This window comes from Moschus berezovskii, chromosome X (genome assembly GCF_049115385.1).
Source record: "Moschus berezovskii isolate FMDL1 chromosome X, NW_MosBer_1.0, whole genome shotgun sequence".
Taxonomy (NCBI): domain Eukaryota; kingdom Metazoa; phylum Chordata; class Mammalia; order Artiodactyla; family Moschidae; genus Moschus; species Moschus berezovskii.
Window position 1 is genome coordinate 123462298 of NC_142488.1, and position 10436 is coordinate 123472733.

The 10436-nt window shown below is 41.6% G+C and overlaps 2 pseudogenes; both read right to left on the reverse strand.

Annotated features, from left to right (window-relative positions):
* Positions 1-7595: 7595 nt before the first annotated feature.
* LOC148773450 (phosphatidylinositol N-acetylglucosaminyltransferase subunit Y-like) lies at positions 7596-7809 on the reverse strand (annotated as a pseudogene).
* Positions 7810-7857: 48 nt separating this feature from the next.
* LOC129534951 (protein preY, mitochondrial pseudogene) lies at positions 7858-8249 on the reverse strand (annotated as a pseudogene).
* Between the last annotated feature and the right edge of the window lie 2187 nt (positions 8250-10436).

Genomic DNA, 10436 nt, shown 5'->3' on the forward strand with positions numbered 1-10436 from the left:
GTATTTTTTTAAGAGGGAAAAGTACAGGCGGAGAAATCTAAGAGGAAAAATGGTCCTCTTTCTCTACCAATTTTAGTCTTCTTTCTCCATAGAATTTAGATTTTTAGATTTAAGTGTAATTTTTATGCATCAGTTTAAGGAGTTTTCTTATAAAAACTAGATTAGTGGTCTGGGGTACTGTGAAGGAAGCCCAACATTTAAAATTCCCTCACTAGTTAAACATAGTATGGATTCTGAGTCTCTGAATTTTTCTTTTTCGACAAAACTTAACCCATCATGGAAGAGGTAGAGTAACCTTGTGAACCCTTTTCAAATAGGGGCTGATTTCCTTGCTGCATGTTCTTAGGTAAGATAAGCACTTGGGAATGCAGAAGGTTTGCTTATGGACGATAATGACATGAAGGGATGAGAAGCTAATCTGCCTTCTTTGGGTTTAATGGAGAAAATGGGTCCATAAATGTTTAAACAGAACAAGAGCCCTTTGAAATAGATCAAAATGTGACATCTCTAGGCCATCTGTGCATTATGTGAAGAGCGTGGAAGGCTGTGTTTCTTAAACCAGCTTTAAAATTTCTCTCATAGTGTATTAATGGAGTGGGGGCAGGGAATGTTCATTTAATCTAACAGTCATTTTTTTGTATGATGCCCTACCTCAAGAAGTGGATAGTTGCTCTGATTTTTATATGCCGCTTTCTCTAGATAAACCTATTCTAAAATCGGGGCAGGGGGAGGTAATGGACCTGCACATTTTCTGGGATGCAGATATCAAGTTTTCTTAGATGGAGAGGGGAAGTCCAAAATCCGCTTATACATAAGAATTGGACTTTTGAAATTGCCAGTGTTATTTGTGTTCAACTCTGTGTAAATAATTCAGAGTATTAATATTTCTCAGGACTTGGCTGAAACTCCAAAGCCTAGCTGGGACTCTCTAAGCCAAAGAAAAGCTTGTTTCAGGAATATTAACTAGTAGTTTACTTGTTCAGTATCTAATTTTTTTTTTTTTAACCAGGTGAGTCTGAGTAGATCAGTGAGGATGGAAAAGAAGAGCTCATGAAAGACACTTTTGCTTTTTTGCTTCAGGGATAGGCCTTGGCCATGTAAAAGTGCTTACAGTGCAGGTAGCTTTTTGAGATCTACTGCAATGCAAGCACTTCTTACATTACCATGGTGATTTAATCAATGGCTACTGAGACCTGTAGTTTGTGCATAATGAAGCTGTTGGTGCCTCGGAGCTGTTTCTCATAATGTGTCTCTTGTGTTAAGGTGCATCTAGTGCAGTTAGTGAAGCAGCTTAGAATCTACTGCCCTAAATGCTCCTTCTGGCACAGGCTGCCTGACACACAGCATTGGAAAATATGCCTTGACTAATAATTTGCATAGGACGCCTTTCAAAGGTTTGTCTTCGGTTTTGTCCTTGTTTGTTGGGAGCAGAGGGGTGAGGGTTGTGTGCAGGGTACGGTTTTTGTACAAAAGCATAAGATCAGGTCCCAGTAGTACCAAAGTGCTCACAGTGCAGGTAGTTTTGGCAACACTCTACTGTAGTGTGGGCACTTCCAGTACTCTTGGATAACGGCTCTGGCTGATGCTGAGAACTTTGAGACACTGCTACTTACAGTTAGTTTTGCTGGTTTGCATTTCAGCGTGTGTATATATGGCTGTGCAAATCCATGCAAAACTGATTGTGATACTGTGTTTCTTCTGCGGCCCTGTGACTACCTTCCCACAAATCTCCAGTTTTCTCACGAATCTCCAGTCTTTGCACCCATTCATCCATGGGTGGGGATTTGTTGCACTACTTGTGTTATATATAAAGTATTGCACTTGTCCCGGCCTATGGAAGAAATGAGGAATTTATCTTCTTCTTTTAATGTTTAAAGGTTGTAAGTTCTGATATTTGATCATTGTAAAATGGCCTGTTTTGCTGTTGTCGGGTGGATCACGATGCAATTTTGATTAGTATAATAGGAGAAAAATTGCACGGTATCCATCTGTGAACCGCAGGACCCTTGTTGACAACAGTCTGTTGGTACTTAAGTAAGATGTCCTTTCTTTAGTTAACTGCAGTGAAAAAATGTTCTGAAACATGTCTGGAGTTTTAAAAATGATAACAGTTTTTAAAATAAAATATTTGAAATCAAGAAGGTGTTTTTTGGCAGTTGGGTGAAGGAGCAGATTGTTACTGAATGTAAATGGACATTTAAATGTAAATTTGCAAAATAAATGATATTTACAGATCTGAAAAAAATTGACTCTTTTTTTCAAACAATTAAAAATGCTGGCAGATTCAAGAAAAAAAAATCTCATGGTTGGATGAGATGGGGCCCTAAAGGGAAACTTGCACATATCTGCTTTTCAAGTGTGCATCTACAGAAAGCAGCGAGACACCTAATTTGGGAGATTTTATGATGCAGACACATATCTGGACAAAATGTGCTCATTTTAAGTACCCGTGCTTATCCATATGAGGGAGATGCAAAGTTATAGATCAATTGAGTTATAGACCCCTGAGGACCTGGGTACACTTGAGGTTTAACAGGGTAGAGGGAGCTTGTTGATCCACTCACTTTGGGATTGTCAGAGGAAATCATTTGGTGGAAGGGCCACTGAGATGGAGAAATACTGTCTTGCTTTGAAAACTACTGAATGTTGGAAACCTGGACATGGGCTTATTAGAATTTGGGGCCCAGGGGTTCTATAGGGTGACTAACCTTGAGCAGAAATTACCCATGTTAGCTGTTTGAGACAGATCACATGGTAGAAAAAGTGAATATTGACTAATGACACAGTAAAAGTGTTAAGTTTATTCAGCCAGTTGCCACCCCAGATAAGGCAGCTTGGATCCTGTAGTGGTTCTTGAACGTTAGCACTTGTTAAAATACAGATCCCCAGCCTTACCTCCAAAGATTGATTCAGTAGGTCTGGAGTGAGGCCTGAGGGTTTGCATTTCTAACCCAGATACTGCTGTGATGACTGGAGACCACACTTGGAGAACTACTGCTCAAAAACAATGAAAGATCTCAGTTTCTAGAACACATGAAGTCAGTTTCTAGTCAACAGAGGAAGGTGTCTTATTTGAAATGTCATCTTTTAGTCTTTATTTCTCATCAAAAAGAGATACGGACAACCAAAAGGTGGTGTATGTGTCATTTTTAATTTATTTCCTGTTGCCATGGAATTTTTGAATTTTCAAACCATTTTAATTTTCCCTTATAACAGTCCAGTTTAATCTAGAAGAGGACCTCTTACTGAAGTGCACTTAGCCTTGAGCTGGTTGCCTAAGGCTTCCGTTTCCTCATAAGGGGAAATAATGATAACGTTGGTCTACCTCAAGGATATGTGGGTTCAGTATGTTTTCTTTGGTGGTAGTGGTTTGTGGGATGGATTTTAATTCTTGGTGATGAAGTGAAATCTTAATGAAAAAGAGACTTGGTAGTAAATTCTCTCTTCCATTATTAAGTGTGTGATTTTTTAAAAGTGACTAATGCTTGAGGCAATTACACAAGCATAAAGAACTCTACAGATATTTCCTGTGCTGTCTAATGCTTACTACTTTGTTGGTGCCTAATCATAGTTAAGTTTGATGTGGCAGCAAAGCAAAGGTCTCCCTCCCTCCTAATAAATAGCTCAGTAAAAGAGGGGATTAAAGCTTATTTGTTATAATCCTTAACACCACCAAACCTCCGCTTTAATAATGCAAGTTTATTGTCTAGTGGTTCACTGGTGCTTTAGCAAAGGTGGCTAGTATGCAGACAGTTATTGCAGTTTCCACTTTTAATGGGCATGTGTGGAGGGGCTGGGTTCCTGAGGGGTAAACCACTTGGCCTCTTTTGAGCCTCAGTTCCTTCATCTAAAATCAGGGCAGATCTGGGTGATTGTAGCTTCAAATATTCTGATCTACCTTTGGAGAGAAATGTCAAATGGCATCCCATGTATGTGGAATCTAAAAGGAAAAGATGTGATGCAAATAAACTTATTACAAAACAGAAACGTACTCATTGAGAACAAACTGGTTCCTGGTTGCTGGAGGGGAAGGATGAGGGGAAGAGATAATGAGTTTGGGATGGATATGTACACACTGCTATCTTAAAAATGGATAACCAACAAGGACCTTCTGTATAGCACATGGAACTCTACTCAATGTTATATAGCAGCTTGGACAGGAGGGGAGTTTCAGGAAGAATGGATACATGTGTATGTATGGCCAAGTCCACCTGAACTATCACTATCAGTTGCTGTCCACCTGAAACTATCACAACATTGTTAATGGGCTATACCCCAATATAAAATAAAAAGTTTAAAAAATAATCTCTTTGTTAAAATTCAGTTCAATTCAGTCACTCAGTAGTGTCCGACTCTTTGCAACCCCATGGACTGCACCACACCAGGCTTCCCTGTCCATCACCAACTCCCAGAGCTTGTTAATGGACTATACTCCAATATAAACTTAAAACCTTAAAAATAATCTGTCTGTTAAAGTTAGACATCTCCAGTAATTCTAAAAGTGCTTTGCATTTAAGTCATTTGTTTAGAATTTGAGGGGAAATGTGTCACTTAAATCGGTAGTTATGGAGAAAATTTGGAGAAGGAAATGGCAACCCACTTCAGTATTATTGCCTGGAGAATCCCATGGACAGAGGAGCCTGGCAGGCTACACTTCATGGGGTCAAAAGAATAGGACATGATTTAGTGACTAAACCACCACATGGGGAAAATGATTAACATACCACATACAGCTTCAGTTCGGTTCAGTCGCTCAGGCCTGTCGCACTCTGCGACCCCATGAATCACAGCACGCCAGACCTCCCTGTCCATCACCAACTCCCGGGATTCATTCAAACTCATGTCCATCGAGTCGGTGATGCCATCCAGCCATCTCATCCTCTGTCGTCCCCTTCTCCTCCTGCCCCCAATCCTTCCCAGCATCAGGGTCTTTTCCAATGAGTCAACACTTCGCATGAGGTGGCCAAAGTATTGGAGTTTCAGCTTCAGCATCAGTCCTTCCAATGAACACCCAGGACTGATCTCCTTTAGAATGGACTGGATGGATCTCCTTGCAGTCCAAGGGACTCTCAAGAGTCTTCTCCAACACCACAGTTCAAAAGCATCAATTCTTTGGCGATCAGCTTTCTTCACAGTCCAACTCTCACATCCATACGTGACCACGGGAAAAACCATAGCCTTGACTAGACGAACCTTGGTTGGCAAAGTAATGCCTCTGCTTTTTAATATACTATCTAGGTTGGTCATAACCTTCCTTCCAAGGAATAAGCGTCTTTTAATTTCATGGCTGCAGTCACCATCTACAGTGATTTTGGAGCCCCCCAAAATAGTCTGACACTGTTTCCACAGTTTCCCCATCTATTTCCCATGAAGAGTTGGGACCAGATGCCATGATCTTAGTTTTCTGAATGTTGAGCTTGAAGCCAACCTTTTCACTCTCCTCTTTCACTTTCATCAAGAGGCTCCTTAGTTCCTCTTCACTTTCTGCCATAAGGGTGGTGTCATCTGCATATCTGAGGTTATTGAAATTTCTCCCAGCAATATTGATTCCAGCTTGTGCTTCATCCATCCCGGCATTTCTCATGATGTACTCTGCATATAAGTAAAATAAGCAGGGTGACAATATACAGCCTTGACATACTCCTTACTTATTTCTGAAGATTTACAATAAGTTCAGGAGAAGCACTACAAGTATATGATTTGCCTTTGATTCAGTTTTTTTTTTTTCCCAAGGTCATCAGTGTGGGCATTTATTTTCCCCAGACAGAAGAGTCAATGTGACATCAGTTTAATTGGCACAAACATATGTTGACTGAGAAGTTGTCTATTTGGCAATTCTGTTACATTAGCTTTGAAACAAGGGACTCTATAAAATTTAAGCTGAAAGAATCCTACTTTATACATCACTGTTGTTATTGTTCAGTCGCTCAGTCATGTCTGACTCTTTGCAACCTTATGGACTATATAGCATGCAGGGCTTCCCTGTCCTTCACCATCACCTGGAGCTTGCTCAAACTCATGTCCATTGAGTCGGTGATGCCATCCAACCATCTCATCCTCTATCATCCCCTTCTCCTCCTGCCTTCAATCTTTCCCAGTGTCATGGTCTTTTCTAATGAGTCAGTTCTTCACATCACCTGGCCAAAGTACTGGAGCTTCAGCTTCAGCATCAGTCCTTCCAATGAACACCCAGGACTGATCTCCTTTAGGATGGACTGGTTGGATCTCCTTGCAGTCCAAGGGACTCTCAAGAGTTTTCTCCAGCACCACAGTTCTTCGATGTTCAGCTTTCTTTATGGTCCAACTCTCACATCCATATGTGGCTACTGGAAAAGCCATAGCTTTGACTAGATGGACCTTTGTCAGGAAAGTAATGTCTCTGCTTTTTAATAGACTGTCTAGGTTTGTCATAGCTTTTCTTCCAAGGAGCAGGTGTCTTAATTTCATGGCTGCAGTCACCATCCGCAGTGATTTTGGAACCCAAGAAAATGAAGTCTCTCACTGTTTTCATTGTTTCCCCATCTATTTGCCATGAAGTGATGGGATCGGATGCCATTGTCTTTGTTTTTTGAAAGTTTAGTTTTAAGCCAGTATTTTCACTCTCCTCATTCACTTTCATCAAGAGGCTCTTTAGTTCCTCTTCACTTTCTGCCATAAGGGTGATGTCATCTGCATATCTGAGGTTATTGATATTTCTCCCTTTAATCTTATTCCAGCTTGTGCTTCATCCAGCCTGGTGTTTCTCATGATGTACTCTGAATATAAGTTAAATAAGCTGAGTGACAATGTGCAGCCTAGACACACTCCTTTCCCAATTTGGAACCAGTCTGTTGTTCCATGTCCGGTTCTAACTGTTGCTTGTTGACCTTCATACAGGTTTCTCAGGAGGCAGGTGAGATGATCTGGTATTCCCATCTCTTTAAGAATTTTCCACAGTTTGTTGTGATCCACATGGTCGAAGGCTTTAGCGTAGTCTTTAGTGTAGCAGAAGTACATATTTTTCTGGAATTCTCTTGCTTTTTTTTGTCAGTATCTTTTTATTATTTTATTAAAATTAATATAACCATTTGAGGCCAAAGAAATGATGGTGATTTTAAAAACTCAGAATTTTGGCAAGTCCATAAAATTTCCATTTCATTATAGTTTTATATCACATTAGTTCAAATGCATTTCTCTACAACTACTCCAACATAGCTCCTTTGGAATTATTTTAGTCATCATTAACATGTGACATTACCAAAGACTTTGAATCTAAAATAAACATAAAATTTCAAAATAGTAACTTTTAATTATGAATGTGATAAGCCATCAAGTGATGATTGGGGCTGTTAATTTTCAACAAGACACTTTGTTGAAATGTTCCTTCTGATACCTCAGGTGTAAATGAGAACCTTCAAAAAACAAGGGCAGAACCAAAGTACAATAAAGATGCCTCTGCAGCTTAAGCCTCCCATAGACCTAGACCCCTGACAGAAAGCTAGGCAAAGCATCTTTCCTGCAAATTAAGCAGGTTTCCAGTATTCCCATGTAGACTAACCTATAGAGACAGGCACTCAAGCATATCTTTAGGATATACCATCTTGGCTCTGGCTGTGTTAATTATGCCTGAAGAGTTTAATACCCATCCAAGTCCAAAGGTGGAAGAACACATAAACAGGTATGGCAATCGGCAAGAGCAGACTGTATAAGCAGACTGGTGGTGCTAGTGCAGCCCTGAGGGAAGTCTTCTTCCACTGAGGCTGAGTAAAACAATCCTGCTAAAGATACCAGTGGAATCAGGACAGTCAACGTTGGAAGAGACAGAAACATTCTTCCCCTCCACTTATTACCCGCCACTTTGACTTTTTAAAAGGTAGGTGGTATTTAGAATATTTAGTTGTGTGTGTTGTTTTTAAGTATGATCTAATGCTGCTCCACTTCTTCTTGCTTCTTATTTTGATGTGTCATCCTAGCTGCCTGTGGTATCATATTAGGAATCCCATCAATAATTGGATAGGCTATTCCTAACTCTTCATTAATCAATTCATTTGTCGATGCTTCATATCTGAGCAGCTTCTTGGAGAGCGGATACACCAGGAACTCCTGCAAAGCCTGATCGAAGGCGCGGGGCGGTTTCTCTGTCCTCTGGCTCTTATCTGCGGACGGCCGCAAGCTGGACACGTGCAGACACCTCAGGGCGACCGCGGACGGCGGTCCGCGCGTGTCCCTCGCAGCGCTGACGCGAGCCAGCCGCACACTCCGCTCAGCATGGTCTGGCAGCCGCGACTGTGTCTCTGCGCGCCGTCGGCCACCCGGGCAACTAATCCTGTCTTGCTTTTTTGATGATCCAGTGGATGTTGGCAATTTGATCTCTGGTTCCTCTGCCTTTTCTAAATCCAGCTTGAATATCTGAAAGTTCTTGGTTCAGGTACTGTTGAAGCCTGGCTTAGAGAATTTTGAGCATTACTTTGCTAGCATGTGAGATGAGTGCAATTGTGCGGTAGTTTGAACATTCTTTGGCACTACCTTTCTTTGGGAGTGGAATGAAAACTGACCTTTTCCTGTCCTATGGCCACTGCTGAGTTTTCCAAATTTATTAACATATGGATCTTCAGTTCAGTTCAGTTCAGTTCAGTCCCTCAGTCATGTCCGACTCTTTGCAACCCCATGAATCACAGCACGCCAGGCCTCCCTGTCCATCACCAACTCCTGGAGTTCATTCAAACTCATGTCCATCCAGTCGGTGATGCCATCCAGCCATCTCATTCTCTGTCGTCCCCTTCTCCTCCCGCCCCCAATCACTCCCAGCATCAGACTCTTTTCCAGTGAGTCAACTCGTCACACGAGGTGGCCAAAGTATTGGAGTTTCAGCTTTAGCATCAGTCCTTCCAATGAACACCCAGGATTGATCTCCTTTAGAATGGACTGGTCGGATCTCCTTGCAGTCCAAGGGACTCTCAAGTCTTCTCCAACACCACAGTTCAAAAGCATCAATTCTTCGACGATCAGCTTTCTTCACAGTCCAACTCTCACATCCATACATGACCACGGGAAAAACCATAGCCTTGACTAGACGGACCTTGGTTGGCCAAGTAATGTCTCTGCTTTTTAATATGCTGTCTAGGTGGGTCAAAACTTTCCTTCCAAGGAGTAAGCGTCTTTTAATTTCCTGGCTGCAGTCAGCATCTGCAGTGATTTTGGAGCCCCCAAAAATAAAGTCTGACACTGTTTCCACTGTTCCCCATCTATTTCCCATGAAGTGATGGGACCAGATGCCATGATCTTTTGAGCTTCAAGCCAACCTTTTCACTCTCCTCTTTCACTTTCATCAAGAGGCTTTTTAGTTCCTTTTCATAGTCCAGCTTTATTCTTAAGTGGGGAGACTGAAGCCCAGGAAGATGTGACTTGCTCAAGGTTTTGATAAGTAATAGGGACCAATATGTTGAGTGCCAGGCTAGATGTCCAGAGGCAGAGAAGAGGACATGAAACCCAGGCTGGATCAGGTAGTCCTTCCCAGGGGGCCTCAGGAAGGGGAGCCTGAGGGGAGGTAGGCAAGAAGGTCAGTGAAGGGTCTTTTTAGGCAGAGTGGTTTATGTAAAAAGATGAGAGCAGATGGAGGTTCTTCTAAAGAACTATACTTGGTTCAGAATGGCTGGCCCATGTGAGGAGAGAAGTAAGTTGGGGCTAGATCACAGAACCTTGTCCTGAATGGAAAGGGAAGTCACTTAAGAGTTTTCAGCAGAGAAGTGACCCACATTTGCCCATTTAGTAAGACCTTTCTGACAGCAACATAGAGACTGGCTTGGAGAGCACTGGGCCCAAATCCAGCTAGGAGGCTAAATGGGAGGTGAAGATGTGAATCAGGACAGTAGCCCCAGCACAGAGGTAGCGGCAGCTTTCTCCTATAAATACATGGATAAATTTAACACAGTTCCAACCAGTTTCCAAACTTCATGATGATTCTGAAGTTCATCTGTAAGAATACACAGGGAAGACCTATGTACCCCAATGAAGACCTATGTACCCCAATGTTCACTGAAGCACTGTTTACAATAGCTGGCACATGGAAGCATGTCCATCATCAGATAAATGGATAAGGAAATTGTGGTACATATACACAATGGAATATTAATCAGCTATAAAAAATAACACACTTGAGTCAGTTCTAATGTGGTGGGTGAAACTGGTGCCTATTATACAGAGTGAAGTAAGTCAGAAAGAGAAACACCAATACAGTACATTAAAGCATATATATGGAATTTAGAAAGCCGGTAATGACAACCCTGTATGCAAGACAGCAAAACAGACACAGATGTAAAGAACAGATTCTTGGACTATGTGGGAGAGGCAAAGGTGGGACGATTTGAGAGAATGGCATTGGAACATGTATATTACCATATGTAAAATAGATGACCAGTGCAAGTTTGATGCATGAAGCAGGGCACTCAAAGCTGGTG